The sequence below is a fragment of the Rhineura floridana genome, chromosome 10 (genome assembly GCF_030035675.1).
Source record: "Rhineura floridana isolate rRhiFlo1 chromosome 10, rRhiFlo1.hap2, whole genome shotgun sequence".
NCBI lineage: Eukaryota > Metazoa > Chordata > Lepidosauria > Squamata > Rhineuridae > Rhineura > Rhineura floridana.
Genome location: NC_084489.1, coordinates 58,220,151 through 58,239,478, shown reverse-complemented (window position 1 = coordinate 58,239,478; position 19,328 = coordinate 58,220,151). Strand labels below are relative to the sequence as shown.

At 40.7% G+C, this 19,328-nt stretch overlaps 1 protein-coding gene across 1 annotated transcript in view; it reads right to left on the bottom strand.

Annotated features, from left to right (window-relative positions):
* Window positions 1-17,773, bottom strand: part of PTER (phosphotriesterase related) — a 40,043-nt gene extending 22,270 nt beyond the window's left edge. The window contains exon 1 of the mRNA XM_061587073.1: window positions 17,604-17,773. The gene's annotated coding sequence lies outside the window, so the exon portion shown is untranslated. The remainder of the gene's footprint in view (window positions 1-17,603) is intronic.
* Between the last annotated feature and the right edge of the window lie 1,555 nt (window positions 17,774-19,328).

The window sequence follows — 19,328 nt, the reverse complement described above, 5'->3', positions numbered from 1 at the left end:
ACACTAAAATCAGGATCATTCAAACAATGGTATTCCCGATCTCTAAGTATGGATGTGAAAGGGACAGTGAAAAAAGTAGATGAGAAAAATCAACTCATTTGAAATGTGGTGTTGGAGGAGAGCTTTGTGGATACCATGGACTGAGAAAAAGACAAATAATTGGGTGACAAATTAAACTAGAACTATCACTAGAAGCTAAAATGATGAAGCTGAGGTTATCATAATTTGGACACATAATGAGAAGACATGATTCACTAGAAAAGACAATAATGCTGGTGAAAACCGAAGGCAGCAGTAAAAGAGGAAGGCCAAACAAGAGATGGATGGATTCCATAAAGGAAGCCACAGACCTGAATTTACAAGATCTGAACAGGGTGGTTTATAACAGATGTTATTGGAGGTCGCTGATTCATAGGGTCGCCATAAGTCAAAATCGACTTGAAGGCACATAACAACAACAACATATCACCTCTTAATAGATTCTTCTCTAGATGAAACATACATTGTCCAACCTTCATCTTCTGGCTCCCTTACAGTGTGGGGGTTAAAGTGCTGATTTGTTTATTGAAAGTGAAGCAGTATTATTTTGCTAGAGCAGAGTCCAAGAGACAGCCCCTGATGAAGTCACATACAATGCTACAATGCCTAAGATTTCTGTGAGGATTTCTCTAGTGTGAATCATTAAAAGCAAAATGCTTCTCCTGTGCAGCCATAGTTCATTCTGATTACATTCAAGCTGTCTGATCTGGCTATTAATTGACTACTTTTGATGAGAGCCAACATTCTGTTAGACAGTTCTGGGGAAGGTTCAGTGATGCTTGTTGTAGTCAAGGTAAAAAAGGAAAGAAAGGCTGATATGACGGTGTAAGATTGACTAGCTTTTCACACAAAAGAGATGTTCTCATTTTTGAACAAACACCAACTAGACAACTATTATATGTAAACCCCGTGCTAAGCTCAATTTTTAACTAAAGTCTTCTGCATGGCTCCTTTTCAGCTGTGATGAAACTACATTGCACAAAAACTTTTTAATCACTGATTCTAAGTGGAAAACACAAATCTTTTCTGAAACCAGTTTTTCTTTTCTTTTTTAACTTGTGGCTTAATCTTCAAAACTAATTTTTCATCAATTTCTTTTCAGGAATGGATAAACTAATTCCATTATCAATTAATCTTGTCTAAATCATGTTGTGACCTGTGGTCGTAGGGTGACTTTCTGCAAAAATGGATTCCCAAGTCTCCTTGTATAGGCAAACTCAGAGCCATGAAAGGTTAAACAGCTGCAGTTAGACAAGACTGTTCAGAAGGCTGAACTCTCACCCTAACTCTCACCCTTCTCCTCATCCACACCCTCTTCCTATATAATCTTCTTTTACATACTTCTTGATTTTATACTTCCCAAAATTAACTCCAGATTGAGATGGTCTTTGGCTAGTACTGTAGCACATGTAAAATTAAAGCACTTCCAAGTGTGTAGTTCCATAGGCTCTGTGCAGGCTCCCAGTTTTGGGAGAGTCCTAAACCCAATGGACTAGTTCATTACTGCTCCCTCTCACCATTGCCAGAGACTCACTCGCCCACTGGCCTTCTTCCTTAATGTTGAATGCCAGTGAACCACAGCAACAGTAAGGATAACTATATGGGAACATCAGTCCAGGGACAGAAAGATGTGGCTGGGCTAGCCGGGGGGGGGGGAATGAAGGAACTGTAGCTGCTTGGAAAAAAATATCCCAGGCCCAATGCATGATGGGACAAATCCTTCCTTGCAGGGAAGGGGAGGATTATATTTTTAACAGCAAATGTATGGGAAACAATAGTGACTCCTAATGGCTTGCAAGGGGTATCATTATTGTGTCCCATGTACGGCTGTTAAAAATGTGCCCCAAGGAAGGACTTGTTCCAAAATCAAACATTTTTTCCAATGCCTGTCACAAGCACCTGGAGTTTCCTCCTTTTTTCTTGGCTAACCCAGCCACATCTCTCTGCTCCCAACTGATATTCCCAGTTTCCCCACTTATTCTTTTAAGCACCTTAAACTTCTTCCCCTTTTTTCCTCTGGTAGTGGTGCTTCCCTGGTTTTATGGTTGGTTGTCTGGACGAGCCAAGACCACTACAGGCCGGGAGGAGGAGGCAGGACAGGAAGTACTGTCCCATTTGTCAGGGCAATAGTTATTAGGGGTGGGGAGAAACAGCAGCAGGGCTCTCTGGTTGGCAAAAAGCCCCTGATAAATGCTCAGCCTACTAGTCACTGATTCCAACCTGGCATGGACTTTCATAATCTACAGTCTTAAATGCTATTACTTAGCTGCTGCAGAATCATTTTATTTCTCCAGCATTCATAATCTGCATGTACTCCAGTATACTAAGTCAACTACTGATGTGTCACATAAATTCTAGATTTAAAATCAGTTGGTACACTCATATCAACAGCACTGTAGTCTAAAAGCTGGTGTGGTGTAATGGTTAGGGTACTGGACTATGACCTGGAAGACCAGGGTTTGAATCCCCACTCAGCCACGAAACTCACTGGGTGACCTTGGCCCATCAGTTTCCCAACTAACGGACCTTACAGGGTTGTTGTAAGGATAAAATGGGGCGGAGAGAACCACATATATCACCTTGAGCTCCTCAGAGGAAAGATGGGATTATACATGTAACAAATAAATAAATTAAGGGCCATAACTGATTTCTGCCACACAGCCAGATCTTTTTGCAGGTCTTTGGTCTCTATATTAAAAGTCAACACAACCTAACAGTAAGAACTTAACAGTTACTGAGTACACCTGCTTAAACTTGTGGCCAATGCATTACAAATAAAATTAACAGAAATGCAATAATAAAGTACAAAATATTATTCCACTGCTAATGGTGGGCAATATGTTCTGAATCTTAGATTCTGGAAAGCAGCAATAACATGCCAGAAAAGCAGACTCAGTACAAGAAATTTGGACAAACAGTAGTAGAGTACCTGAAGTACTTAGATGCTCACAGATGAATTCTGATGGAAGAGTTATTATTTAGCATTCCTAGAATAAGCATTACAGTTTTCCTTTAGGGCATGACGCTACTAAACTGTGAATACGTTATAGCAACTATATAGCAAAAGTGCAAAATCGTAGTATAGTTCCACATACTGTTTTCATCCAGTTCTCTGTAACCACAAAATCAATACCTGCCCCACTATTTCAGTTCGGGAAAGTCATGGTACTTTTGTAATTGGTGTGTACTCATACATCTTTGAATACATAACGCATGAGGGGGAACTCGCACAATCTGCCTTGAGCATTGATTTCTGCCTTTGGACCTCACCCTGCTCCAGAAGTTCAATTTGCATCATTGCATGCACGCCCTTCTCATATGTTACACTATCTATGTGGATTGTTTGCTTGCACCTGCTGTTAAATGCAAATATCAGCAGCTGAACATAAACATGAATCAGCCTAAGTGCAAAACACACATCTACATTCTGACCTGGTTAAAACTTCCATTAAGCTCTCTATAGGTTTTTGCTAAAGATTTCCACACACCCATACAGATAAATGCTCAGAAAAGTCTGACCCTCTCTAAGCCGATTCTCATATTACTTTTTTTTTGTACAGAGATTCTTATTAGTACATGGAAAAGTGTGGATAATGTAACTTAAGAATACTTATGCAACCACATCTAACTTTCTTTTGATACATTCATCAGAAAGTTTGTTTTGTGTAGCAAGTTATTGGAGAAAAATGTGGTATCATGGAGTTGGAAGGGAACAAAGGACATATAGTCCAATCCCCATCCTCAAAGGAATGAGCCATTTGTTCTTAACCATCTGTCATAGATCAGTCTATTCCAGTGGCTTTTAAACTTTGTTCTTTGCAGACCACCACATTTTCTTACTTTCCAGGCACCACATAGGAGCAGGTTACTTAAAATACTTCCAAAATAAAACTGTATTCCAACACAGCTATTCTAAATATGTAGGTCCTACATATTTAAGGAGAAAAGGAAGAGAAGAAGCACTTCTAGATGTAGCTGGTACTCTTGCTAGATTCATCAGAGAAGACTTATTTGGCAGTTTATCACTCTGATCCGGAAAAAGAACCCTCAGATCAAATCAACCTAAAAATGCACCATGAATAATTGGATGATCTATGAACCATAGTTTAACAGTCAGTGATCAACATAATCCAGACTCAGGACCCACAAACATAATGCAGATTAGGTAATGTACATTTTATTTTCAAACAGGTGTATTGATTTCCACACAGAGAAAAATGACATTAGAATTGTTCCTCAGAGTAGTACGGCAGTACAAACGCTGCTGTACTGAATAACATTTGTGTCAGTAGAGTAGTATCATTATAATGCTTTTGTAAAGAACACATTCCCTAGGTTGATTTCCTATGGTAATCTCTTATTGCCACACTATAACAAGCATACACACAGAGTCTCTGCAGTCATTTTGACTTGGTAAGCACATTTTAATGCTGTTAGCCCAGGCTCTCTATAGTGGCATATTAAAAATGCATTTTGTTGTCAATGCAATACAGAATAACAACAATGTTATATCCAGATTACTATGACCCAAAATGTTTAGCATAGCTGTGTCACATTAGCTATTTGTTATATTTTATGGGGTGGGGGAGGAGGGGATTATTGCAGCTTTCTCTTTGGAAAGATGTGTTGCCCTCAATTGCCTACCAAGTACTTGCACACAGTCATTTACATAGTCATACAAAAAAAATCAAGCATATGCAAAGTATTGTATCTTGGTTATGAACTGTTATTCTTAGATATAATAGTAAATACTTTAAGGGTATGCATAGTGCTCCCTCAGTGACATTTAATAAGCCCCTGCAAAAACCTGAAATGTCTGTAGGAATTTCACACTGAAATAGTACCTTACATACTGATATATTAGGAAAGGTGTGAAAAGCATACTGTACATTTGAAAAGTCACATTATGAGAAATTGCTTAATTCTAAAATACCTCTCCTTAGGCATTACAAATATGAATCCGAGAGCTCATAGAAATGATACATTTTTTAGGAGTGCTGGCAGCAACTTAACTAGTAGAAACATAATCCCACTAGTCAAATTCTGCAGCAATCGCATAATGGTTTCATCCCTACTGGTGGGAATGTGTTGCTGAAGGATGATATTCTTACTGACTGGGGGGGGGGACTATTTGCTCTTTTAAAGGCAAACAAACACAACCAAACAAAGTTATATGCTCCCCACTGCTAAGGTGAAATGAGACATTCATATTCAAATAAAATCTTTTTAAAACAGTGTAAGATGGAGGGAGCATTGCTCCAGTTCTCTCTCTCTCTCTCTCTCTCTCTCACACACACACACACACACACACACATACCCTTTTTTAAAAAAGAATTCATGACGTTTTCATCCAGAAACCTGTTAAAACCATCCCAAATTACATCTTTGGCCAAAATGTCTAAGGAATGTTTGAAGATAGCAAGGGGGGGGGAAGAGAGAGAGAGAGAGAGAGAGAGAGAGAGAGAGAGAGAGAGAGAGAGAGAGAGAGAGAGAGAGAGTATAACAGTGTCCTTTAAGATTCAGCCTGCAATCCTATACCCACTTGCCTGGAAGTGAGGCCCATTGAATCCAGTGGAATGCTCTTCTGCCTGACAGTGCAATTGTATGCCGACACAGGGTTCCTTTATTTAACATGAATTCCACCATGTTTTGCTCCCATAACTCTGTTTAGAATCTCCCTCTCCTTAGCCAGCCTGTGTTATTTGGATTGGCTCTGTGTTTGCACGCTGCTCAGAACTCTGGCAGCATCACACTGGGAACAAACCACAGCTGGGTATGGACAACACAAGTCAAGGCTTGTTGCTCCTGGCACAGCATAGCCAAGAGAAGGGAAGCAATGAAATGGGAACTTTTTAGCAGCGTGCACTAGCACAACTTTTAAAGATACAGAAGACCTCTTGGTTGCCAGGCCCGGCCTCCAAGAGGTCTTCTGTATCTTTAAAAGTTGTGCAGGGGGGAGGGAGAAGTCCACCTTGTGGTTTTTCCCCTTACAGTGTTGCAAGAACACCTGCACTTGGCTGACTTTCTCTTCTCCTAAAGAGACAGGATCAGTCTCAGGCCATGGACCCGGCAACCCTAATCCTAGCGGTTAGGTTATGGTTGACTTGATTAAGTCACAAGATGTGCAGGTCTGGAATAACAGGCAGCACAAAATATGTCAAACATATTTACAGTAGGGCCCCGCTAATACGGCGGATTAGGGACCAGGCCCCCGCCGTAAAGCGGGGTCCCATAGACTATAATGGGCCGCATCGTGAAAAAATGACGTGAAAACATCGCAAAACAGCAAAATCGGCTTTAAAACGGGGAATTTCCCCTGCTTGAAAGCTGCCGCATCAGTGGAATGCCATAATGCAGAACGCTGTAAAGCGGGGCCCTACTGTACTCAAATGCAACCCCTACTGAGCTCTATGGGACTTATTCCCAAGTACTTGTAGGATTGCAGCCTAATGGCAGAAAGCACACCAGCTGTGAAGAGACATATCACACTTCACACTTTGACATTAGCTGGAACATTTTAGTCTCTCAAATGCCTGCAGAGTTCCTTTGGACTGCGAAGACTGACAATGAGTTCTACATCCAGTGTAGCTAGAACACTTTAAGCTCCACTTTAGTAGAATTAAATGAGGTTAACAACTGAACTATTTGAGTGCAAATGGATGATGGCTTTCCAGAAGAAGTAGCAAAGAAAGAAATGGTAATCTCATTGTCTTAGTTAATATGCAGTGTCAAGAGTGAAAATATGACATTTGTCAATGAATCCTTAACAAAACTGAAACCAATATGAGATTTATTTTCTCCTGAGATATGCTAGAAACGTTTCTCTGAATTCCTAGCAGGACAGAAATCTAGAAGTACAACTGGAATGAACAATGAATTATTTGCTTGTGGTTTGATATTTAATTCCTGTAGGCAATACTTTTCATGAGTGACACTAACTACTGGCTATCTGGGACAGCAGCTTAGGTTTCCAAAGAATTAACTTGGAGTCGCTTGAAAAAATAAAAACCAGCCAGAAGATACTTTCCTGGAATTACTGTACAACTAACCTCACTATGAAATAGTCATAATTCACATTCAATTAGATCATGAAAGAGATTGTATCAGATCACTGAGATTTTTTTTTATCCCATTTTCCTTTCTAGCACACTGCTTACCTTACATCTCTAATGGACTTTGTGACTATTATTTTTTTCTTCTTAACTATGCTCAGAAGCAGTAATTGTTGTGTGCACTGCATTAGTCCCTGGTTTTATGAGTTATTTCTGGTCACCTTTACAAAATGTAATTAAACACGTGAATGTCGCTGTTGTCACCTCTAATTAAAACAACAGAAGTGATTGTGACAATGGTATCACTATGGAAAATATTAGGTTTGTTAAATCTCCTAATGAAGGAAAGCCATTAATAATGACAATTGACATTTATATAGTGCTTTTTTATCATTAATTTTTATTCAAATTTTCAAAGACAAGAAACAAAACAAAACAAAAACAACCAAACAATAAAATAAAATGTTGACTTCCGATTTGTCGCAGATCAGTTATAGGTCTACAATATATAACAATCCTATCTCTAAAATTATATTATAAAATCACTTTCCTCCAGTAGTTATCTTAATTAATCATCAAACATTATTTTATTCTTTACACAAAAAGTCCAAGAGAGGTTTCAATTCCTTGAGAGATATATCTTTCAATTTTTCTCCAAATAGACATATCGCTTAATCCATCTAATTCAAATCTGTTAGGCCCAATAATTTCAATAGCCATTCTTCCATTATCTATATTAATTCCATCTTCCATCTTCAATAATCCTGTTAAGTCCAGTAATTTCAGTAGCCATTCTTCCGTTATCAGTATCCCATAATAATCTTGTTGTCATAGCCATAGTCCAAGTAAACATATCAATTAATCCATCTCGTCAAATCTGTTAAGTCCAATAATTTCCATAACCATTCTTCATTATCAATATTAATTCCATCTTCCATCTTCAATAGTCCTGTTAAATCCAGTGGTTTCAGTATCCATTCATCCATTATCAGTATCCCATGATGATCTTGCTGTCATAGCCATAGTCATATAACAAGAGTCTGATGGGAATTTCCCCCATCACAAATATGTCCTTGCCATCAATTCTGAATATGTTGTTGAAATATTGTTGTAAAGTCACATCTCTGCTCTGGGTGCATCTCTGCTCTGTCACATATTTGTAGTTAATTCCATAACTTTTTTCTATGTCAAGCCCCATCACATCATTCCAGTCAAGAATTCTGAATATGTTGCTGAAATATTGCTGCAAAGTCATATCTCTGTTCTTCTTTTTTACAAAATGCACTGGCTCATTTCTTAAGAGTTTCTCCACTGTCACATATCTGTAGCCAACTCCATAGATTTTTTCTATGTCAAGCTCCATCACATCATTCCAGTCCAGAAAATTATCCAAGACATTGATAACTTTACAACCAAAATCTTCATTAATTTCTTCAGAGACAACGTTGAATTCCAAACAGTAAACTTTATTTCTAACATCCATAAACTCCAAATCTTTTTCCAATTTCACATTTGTTCCAATCTCCAGGGCTTGTAGCTTCCCTATCCCATCAAACTCCTCTCTCACAAAATCCATTGTTTCTTTAAGCTCCTGCGTCATTTTGTTAAATTCAATTTTCATCTCCTGTCTACCCTGTCTCAGGGTTTGTTTCGTTATCTCAATCTCACCCATTATTTTCTGAAACATAATTTCTTCCATGGTCTCAATCACTTTCCTGGTTGTCTTTCTTAAAACCACAGAAACAAAAATTATTTCAGCCACAATTGGGTTAATGTTCCAGGCTTGCTTATATCAGTGTAGACAATACAGCCTGCCTTATCTCTATGTATTCAGGAATACAAAAACAAACTTAGTTCCCAACATCAAAACAATTAGTGGCGTCGTGAATAAGCAGATTCGTCAAAATGAAATAGACCAAAAAAAAAGTTTTTGTTCCCCCCTCCTCGAAATAGAAATCCCTCTTCCGTTGGTATCTTTAGAATGCACCTCCAGGACAGCTTTTTGCGATAAAAACAAAGATAAGCTTTTTCGATTTCTTTCCTCCTTAATTTCGTTAGTGAAAGAGAAAAGCCATAATCTCACCTAGAAGTTCTTCACAGCTGATTCATTGACAAATCTCTTTTTTGCTACACCAATTTAAACCAAGTAAAAAAAGAAAATAGAAAGAAGGATGCTTATCTGCCTGTTGAAGTCCGTTTTTCTTTAAAGAAAAGATAAACGTGTCGCTGTAATCAGCAAGAGCTTGATGAAAGTCCGTCCGGCATTGCAGTTTGAACCTTCTCTCATAAATAAATGAAATCCAGTCCTCCCCACAAAAACAGGCTTTATGGTTAATCTCTACGTTTCTCCCTGACCGGGAGGAGATCTTTATCAGTCAAAAAGAGCGTTGTGACTGATTTTAAAGCTGAAAAAGCTTCTTCTGAGACAAGAGCTCGTCTCAGAGGCAGCACAGGCAAAGCAACCCTTCCCAGAAGTCTCATTTATATAGTGCTTTTAATACAACAAAAACACAGCACCTGACAGGAAAATGCAAAGTGCGTATTACAATGCTCACTTCAACCACCTCTGAAACACATTCACTTACAGTGCAATCCTATGTGTGCTTACTCACTATGTGTGTTTACTCACAGTCCCACTGTTCATTGAGTTTTGCTCCCTACTATCAGTTTAGGTTTGCAGATTGACACTGTAATCCTAAATGTAGGTCAACAGAATTTATACCAGCTTAACGTAAACCAGCCTATGTTACCTTTATTCCAAACTCCATTCAGGACCTGGGCTACTGCTGGTTCAAGTGTGGCAGAGGGAAAACTATAGACTTACACCACCTTTTCTGCCAGCGTAAATTCTGCTAGGTTGCCAGGTCATGTGACTGAGCTTAAAAAGAGTGTGAAACAGGTCCAAGTCTCTCCTTGCCCCATCCCACCCCCAGTCCTGGCTCCCACCAACAGAATCAGATGTGGGCCTCTCAGCTTGGTTATTGTCCATAGCTTTAATCCACAGGTTAGCACATAACTGGATCATAGGTCAGGCAGTAAGTGGCACGGTCACTCAAGCCAAGGTGTTGTTGCAACACTTGACATGTCCCCTGAATCCCCTTAATAAAGGATGGGGTGGGTGCAACTACTTTTGTGGGGCTTTTCTCTCAGCTCAGGACTGGGCAAGCAAGTGAGCACTCCTATGGCTAGGCTAGCTAACAGGCTCAATTTGTTCGCGCTTGTGCCACTAATGGTGCATCTGTGGTGATGGGGGCAGGCACAACTCTGCCACATCCTCCTCCGGCCTCATCTCTGGCATTCCTTCCTGCAGTGAGGGCAGGCCCACATCAAAAAGAAGGTCAACAGTGGATGACCACCAAGGGCAGCATGCTCAGGCAGCAGCGACTCAACACCCTTGTCTACTTCAACTGGCACCTTGGGGGCAGGGTTGTCAAAGGGCAGATCAGTGGGCTCCTCTCCAACATCCTCATCCACCACATCCAGACTATTGGACCCCTCCCCAGAATCTCAGATCTCCTCCTCCTCAGACCTGTCCTGCCAGCAGTTCTCCATGGGGCTCATGACATCCACTATGCTCCAGAACACCCCTTTTTGAGACTTACATCAACATAAGCCCCAGCAGCTTAATTTCCACTGTCTGAGCCAGAATAGCCCCTGCTCAGCTGGGTTCAGGGAGTTATGCCTGCTGAGCCCCAGCTCATCCCAAGATCAGCTTGTTCCAAACTCACTCATCCTGGCGGATCTGGGTTTGGACTATGCTGTTAATCACTAAAAAGCAGTAATCATTAGACAACATCTTAAGGCAGAACATTGAGAAGGATCAGACAGGTTTTGGAGGAGCATTAAGTGAAAGAAAAGGAACTGCCTGATAGAATTTTAGTTAAATCTGCCATGGTTTCCTCTATCATTGGTGCCATGAAATCCTTCCGTGACTAAAAATGGTTGGGCATTTTTTTCTCCTTTAAGCAGGAAATTTTGCCTCCAACTACTAATGACACCCAACAGTACAGTTATGATAAACATCTGCATTTTAAGTAAATCATAAATAAACCCTGTAAATGTGTATCATAGCTGAACAGATCAACTGCCTGAAAAGAAAACACTGAGTTTCCTTCTATTTTTTTCTCCTCCTCCCCCTCTCTTCCACCTCTCTGTCAACAGTCTTTATTTATATATAGCTGTCTAGGATGGCTGCTGGAAAGTCTGGGAAAACAGCCAAGAGGAAAGATAAGTATTTGTGTGGTGCTTTTAGGAAGCAACGGTATGCAATAGCATTGAGCCTCTGAGAGTGCACAGCCTGTAGTACAGTCACCCTCTAAAGGTTGACAGGAACTAGCTTTGTGGGTGCATCCTTGAGCACTGCCTATAAAAGAGACAGAATAGAGCTGTTTAAGACCAGTCCTTGGGATCTGGTCCGACACCGCCACTTGACTGATTAATGGAGATTGGAAACAGAGAGGCATAATATATTGTAAATAAACATTCCTTGATGCATTTCTGGATACCTAAAAGAGATAAAGTGGATACTGCTTAACACTTAAGGCTGTTATAAGTAAGAGTCTTACGTATGTGAATGCACTCTCATTTGCCTTACAGCTTAGCACTGTTTAGTGAACTTATATATCACATGCCAATTTAAACATTATGTCCTGGCTGCGGCCAGTTTTATCTGTCTATATATTGTGCACTGGCTAAGGCCACATATATTCTATAAATCTGTATGCACACTTCATGCACTGGCTGTGGCCAGTTACTTGTATGTCTAGTCTGACATACTAGACAAATAAAATAGGAATTTAAAAATATATATATATTTATTTTCTGCTGTGGAATTCCACTTTTATTTCCTGATACATCCTCAATCCCAAGGGGAACTTGGATAGGATTTCTTTTTCTAGGGTTACCTACTCCACTCATCTGCTGTCGATAACAGGACTCACTTAGGTGAGGACAACATTTGATATATAAGACTCTGGGTAGATATAAGCCTAGGAATAACATATAGAACACTCAACCCTGTGCATCCAACTCAATAAGGTTCCAGGCATAATGAGGCAGGGACTTTCCCTTATATTATTCTGCAAACTTCCATGCACACTGATGGCGATACTTAATTGAGGTTTTTTTTCCAAAGTCTTGCATGTAAATGAAAGGCCCCGCATTATTTAATCCTAGAACTTGGAAGAAAAAAATCTGTGTCACCATTTTGGCTATACAAAATTCTTATCACACACATACACCATCAGCTTCTTCTCACTGAACTTTGGGATTCAATTTCCGTACCACCTGAAGGTAAACAAAAATAATCTGTGTACAAACCTGTAAATGGTGAGGAGACAACTATTTATTTTTTAAAACACCCTTCACCTAATAGGATCCCAGAGCAGTTTATAAAATACACTTAAAAACAATGCAAATTCAATAAAACATTAAAAATATAAAGCCGTAATGGTTAAAAGAAAATTTTATCAATCCATCACTAAAATATAGCGGCAAAAATACAATTACACTAACTTTGATCACCTCAGCCTGTCTCAGAGGGTGAACAAATGCTTCTTCAAATAATGTAAAAAACTCAATGCTGAGGATGACAGCCACACCTCTAGGGAAAAGGAATTTCACAGACAGGGCATCGTTACCTAAAAGGCCCTATCCCATATTTTATTTATTTACTTATTTATTATTTGATTTATATCCCGCCCTTCCCCCCAGCAGGAACCATATCACCACACAAGGGCTACATCTGTCAGCAAAACAGGGCCAGTCTGCTGATCGTAGAGCCTTGGGCCAGCAGATATCGGAAAAGCCCCTTTGGTATTACTTTTAGGATCTATGATAACATTAGACACATTTTATCATTACTGTCTGCACACACATCCTTGTGCACAGTATATTTAAATTATAGGCTGTCCAGGAAACACAGTATATTTTGCTTCTATTCTGCAGCTACCATTGTTGCTATCCTCCTATTACACACGACAGGTGCAACTATCAACTGGTTCTCTGCCTCTAACTTCAAAAATATCTGGAGATTTCAGACAAAATGTTTTAGAATGACTTTCAAGGAATACACATGGAGAATATTAAAATGATTAGTAATATTGGGTTTCCAGTTCCAAAACAACATTTTCCAGAACATCCTTCTAGGAGAAATTCTTCCCAAAGCAGTCCTAGGAAAGATAACATTAGATCAGAACAGTCCTTAATCTTATGGCATGGGATATCGATTTTATAGTCCAAGTTCTCCATATACATATAGATGACAATGGTAGATAGCTAGTCTAGTCAGGGCACCTGTTTTCCAATGTTATCCACAAGGACAACATTCAATCAAGGAGTCAAGGCTGTAGCTTTTCAATTTATCTGCATCTTTAACTCTCATGGTGGCTGAAACGGAAGAAGTGTTAGCTAGAGCAGAAGCATTTGGTCCCGACGCATAACCTGTTGTTGACATATGGGTATGTACTTAACCAATCATTAATAATAGCAAGCAGTTTTGTTCATTATGCTACCATTCATCTTCCTGTGACTCAGAGTGTGTCCATAATTCAGCTACCAGACCTTGCATTCTATGAAAACCCTGCCTATCCTACCATAATCATCACTTTCCAGGACAGATAGGCAGTCATCTATTTTAGGCCAACCATGGCGCTATGGTTAGTGATAGCTAGTTGTCAAATCCCATGTATGTTCAACTGTAAGAATTACTCTAGTTTATCATGGCTAGAATATTCTGCTGCTCTAGATAATCTTAAGCATGTACAAACATATAGTCCATCAGCTACTATGACAGTTTAATGAATTTATTCTCTTTTGGAGATAAAAGATGCAACTTTGCAGGTAGTTTAGAGGCATATAGTGATGGTCAAAAATGGTTGTTGCCCACCCTGAGCTTTTTTCTATATGGCAACCAAAACCCAAGACTGTAGAATTCAGCAATATTCTTGTTCTAAAGTCTAGAAAATTGTGCCTATGTACAGGTTTTGTTAGATGGGGAATTTAAATTTTAAGCTTTTAAGTTGTGTCTGTTATCTTTGAAAGAAGATAAATTCAGTCCTAGCTGACTGGCTAATATATTGATACAATGGGAACATGCTGACACTGGAACTGACAGAGTGCGTCCATGCAGTATGTTGCCACTGTTATGTGAGGAAAGAAGTGAAAAAAGAAAAACATGGAATCATAGCCCAGAAAGAAACCAAATGGATCATTTAGATGCCCAGTTCACTAAATCCCAGTTATCTGTCTAGAGTTAAATTTTCAAGAAAGAAGATTAAATAGTCCCCCCCACCCCAGACAACATATTTGCTCACTGCCGCACTTCAAGTAGAATAGGCACTCTAGAAGAGAAAGGATGCATCGCTATATTCCCTGTAGTCATTTTCATAGAATTAGCGGTTGAATCCAAAGGTTATGTAGTCCAGATCGCCACTCAAAACTCCTGCACAATTGTGTGCCACGATTGCAGTGTCCCACAAGAAAGCATGTAAAATTGCTTTCATAATAGAACTACACTATGTAGTAACAAAAGATAAAATTCAATGACATTATAAAAATTAATACACTGTGCATCACAGTGTGCTGACTAACACAAGAGTAAAAAAAATCTGTATGTGTCACAAAGTCATGTTTGGCAAGTGGTAACTCACCACATTGTAAAGCCACTTGATATGCTAGCTGTCTATCTTGTCCTTCCAAATAGTAAGGCGACTCACTACACTGCTTCTTTCGATTTTTGATCAGCTGTAAAATTTAGCAAGGTTTCCTTCATCCAGGACTGGAACGAGGGGCTGGCACGGTAGGGCAGTTACCAAGGACCCATAACCTCAGGAGGGCCCAACACCAACCCTGCAGGGGCACTACTATTCTTAATCTGCTCTTGAAGCACAGGCAGTAAGCTTGTGAGGAGGGAAGTTCCTCTTCTTCCTGGGCACTATCTGGCCAATGTAAAGCTGCTGTGAATCTCACTGTTGGTTCCTGGCATCAACTGCAGGTGTTGAACAAGCAGCAGACCATCCTGGCAGGAAAGTTAGGAGCCTTGATGCAAGAAAGAGCTGTGGCTCCAGCAGCCCTAGCAGATTCAAAATGCCACTGGCAGGCAGCACAAGGAAGGAATAGCTGAGGCAGAGAGCAGCACAGAAGGATTGAGGGAAAGGTGAAGGATAGGAACCAGAGCAGCTGGATGGGACAAAGAGAAAGCACGTGAGATAGTCTTTGAAGGGGAATGAATAAGAAGAGCCATGGGGAGAAAGGGAAGGGCAGCTGCAAATAACAGAAGTAAGCAGGAGTATCACTAGCTATGGAAGCTAAAACTTTGAATCTCTTTCAAGGCACTGTCTTTTCTGAAGCTAAAGGTATCATAAAGTTGTAATACACACAAGTATATCAGTCAGTCAGATCACAAACTCACTGTGCAATCCATTAAGCTCAGTTTAGTACTTCCAGGTTTAATTGAAAAGGGTTATGCCACTCCTACACTCACAAAACTTTCCTTCTAGCCAATAGAAAATGCTTAGGTTTCCCCTCCCCTTTTCCTCCCTCACACTACTGTCATCAAAGGAAACACTAGAAACTGGTGCCCTCAAAGTGCCCCTTGATTAACCCATGCTGGTCCTTGAAGTGTTCACAGTTTACATTATCTTTAAAATGGAGAAGGGCCACCTCCCTTCCAGAAACTGCCCAAAGTGGTAACAATTTTGCATGAGTGGACAATACATAAAACTGAGTCAGGGATCAGTCCTGCAACCTTTTATCAATAGTAGGGCTTAATCTTGGACTGTGTTAAACATGAGCAGTGTTTCTGAACACATGCAGAAGGCTCTTTCATTGTTCAGCCACGTGTGTGTGTATATATATATATATATATATGCAGTAAGAGGCCTGGCAGTTTGGGGGTTTGGCTGGCATGTTGGGAGAGTCCTAGTGGTGCTTGCTGCGCAAGGGAGCTAATGTGCACAGATAGAAGTGCCTTGAGCCAGCAGGAGTGATGCATACAAGCATTTCACAATTGCAGTAAAATGCAATTTCTTGAAGAGATCCTGTGGATTTAATACAAGCAGTAATTGTTATGCTGGTCACAAAAGAAAAGAAAGCATTCTCATCTAGAGCTTAGTTTGTTAGACATTTGTACACACCAATGCTTGGAAAAGGAAAACTTTTGCTGTGAAACTGCCTCCTACTGCATGTATATCTACCCAGATCTCTGCAGTGCAATCCTATGTATGTTTTCTCAGACCTAAGTCCCTCTAAATTCAGTTTGGGGCTTACGCACTGGCAAGTGTGTTTAGGCTTGCAGCCTCTGTGACTGAATTGGGCACAATTTGAAGGACATATATACTATACACGGGTGGATAAATAGAGCAAATCATATTTACACACTGGCCAAATTTTGGTTTAGGATCTGAACCAGCAAGTCTTTTATCAGCTGCTTTTGTAGCAGTATTCCTGTACAGTATACACAGAACATTGCTATAATTCTTGTTGTACATTTAAAATACTTACTTAGTTTTAAGGGAGGGGATGGCAAAGAGAAAAGGTGCGACAAAAGGAAGAAAGGACCAAAGAAGGAAAGTGGAAGGAAAGGGGGAATTGGGCCAAAGGGCAGGAGCTTGGTACTCTGTTACCTAAAAAATGGAAATGGACTGCCTTCAAGTAGATCCTGACTTATGGCAATTTACCATTGCCGTCCTCTGAGGCAGAGAGAGTTGGCCCTACTTTCAGCACTTGGGCATGACAATATCACTATTTCACCAAATGACACTCCACTGTAAGTTACCATTTGGCACATGGTTACCGATATTCATCAACTGTGTACATTTTGACCGCTCAATGTGAATTAGTTGCACACGTTAATTACTTTTTTGAACAGGATTGGTAATATGACAAAGGAGTTTCCCCACCCCAATCCTTCAATGTGTTTTTAGTAATTTGTGCTTTTGAGGAACATTAACAAAGCACTTTGATACAGTCATGCAAATGCTTAAATAATATCAAAAGATGCATTACTGTTGATGTCCACAACAACAACCATCATTATTATGATTAATTACAAGTGCCTAACTAGGGATTGCACTAAATGCAGATTATTTTGGAATTAAAAAGAAGTAGGGCCCATAGTCTACAACGACACTGAAATCTGTACCCCCGCATTGCTGAGCAGCCTAAAGCCCATCATCACTACTACTGGCGAAGCTACTTCCTTACTGCAACTCACAGTCAACGGCCTCAAGCCCACACATTTCTCTGGGGGAATTTAGGGACTAATTCAATAACAAAGACAATCCAGCTGGAGGGGGTGGGCTGAGGTACTTCAGCCAGATTTCGCGACCTTTTATTAAACCCTGGACAGAGAAAGAGGAGACCCTGGTACTTTCTCCCTTTCCCCCCAGGAACCAAATAAAATACACGGGTCTGATAAAATAAACAGGACCCTAAACTTCGCGCCTAGCTAGCGTGGGCCTCTCAAAGATCTTCAAGAAACTTATTCCTCACGCCTTATTTCCCAAGGCTCACCCTCCAAGGTTACTCTCCGGTAGAAGCCGTTGTTCTCGCTTCTTCCCTCCCCACAAATTGGACTTTATCCCCGGGCAAGCAGGCCCCTGCGCCGATCAAGCGCCTTTCCTCTCCGACTCCTTAACCCCGCCTTCTTCCTGGGCCAACCACGGCGGTCGCTTTAGCCCACAGGTCGAAGCCTGCCCTGAGAGGTGGGGAATAAACCAAGCAGAGCAGTAGGCGGTTTCCGCCTAAAGGTTTGCTTACGTTTAGCCCGTCTAAAGGCCGGCCCGAGAGGCGTTGTCAGCGCCGTCAGTTAGAAATCGCGTCTAGGAAAGGAAAATGGAAATGAACTGCCTTCAAGTCGATCCCGACTTACGGCGACCCTATGAATAGGGTTTTTATGGTAAGTGGTATTCAGAGGTGGTTTTACCATTGCCTTTCTTTGAGGCAGTGTGGTGTAGAGCTTAGAGTGTTGGACTACAACCTGGGAGACCAGGGTTCGAATCCCCACACATTCTTGCCTGGACAATCTTTCTTCCTGAGCCTACACATTCAAGCTTGACAGGATGCATGAAACCCTGGTTGTCAATGGTTACACAATAGTTATTTGATGAGAGTGTATATACAAAAAATGTCGCTATTGAATATTTGAAAATAGTACTGCCTTCTCCAGAACTCATGGAGTGGATTTGACCTTTTAAACTTGCACACAGTGAACTACGCAGATTTTTAGTTAAAACAGTACTGCAGATCTGATCATTCAAAGGGCTACATTACATCATATAGCCACCAATATTTAATGGGCATAGTGGTTAGCAGCCTTTTCCAACCTTTAGGTCCCCAGATGTTGCTGGACTACAACTCCCATTAGCCCCAGCTAGCATGGCCAATGGTCAGGAATTGTGGGAACTGTAGTCTAGCAACATCTGGGGACCCAAGTTTGGGAAAAGCTGGGTTAGAGTGTTGGACTACGACCTGGGAGACCAGGGTTCAAATCCTCACATAGCCATGAAGCTCACTGGGTGACCTTGGGCCATTCACTGCCTCTCAGCCTCAGAGGAAGGCAATGGTAAACCCTCTCTGAATACCGCTTACCATGAAAACCCTATTCATAGGGTTGCCATAAATCGGAATCGACTTGAAGGCAGTGCATTTTTCCTCTGAGGCTGAGAGGCAGTGACTGGCCCAAGGTCACCCAGTGAGCTTTATGGCTGTGTGGGGATTCAAACCCTGGTCTCCCAGGAATAAAAATTTAAAAGGTGGCCTGTGGGCACATCCAGTCAATTAGGGCAAAGCGGCTGGCTGGGCATACATACAGCCCATTCCTCCTATGCACATTTACTGAGAAATCTCACTGTTTAGGGGGACTTACAGCTCCTCACTATGTTTTGTCAACAAGCTCCGCTGGGCTCTCCCTTGCTAAACGTGCACATGCTCTTGGCAGATTTTGTGACTCCAGAAAACAATTGCTCCTTTACCCATAAGGATGAATTACTCCCATCAGCCATACTTAGAGCCACATTTACCCTGAGCAATTATCCAGGGTTGGTTAAATAGCTTCTGCATGCACCTTCAGACCTTATGAAATGAAATCAACAAATATGATTTGGATCCTAAGAGAAGTTTAGGGAATGAAAGTTTTTTACCCTGTCCTCACTATCACCACATGTGAACCCTGAAAAACCTCTCTGGTGGGTAAACAATGTGGGATGAGGCTTAGTAGAGGGCTGGCTGCTGGAGGGA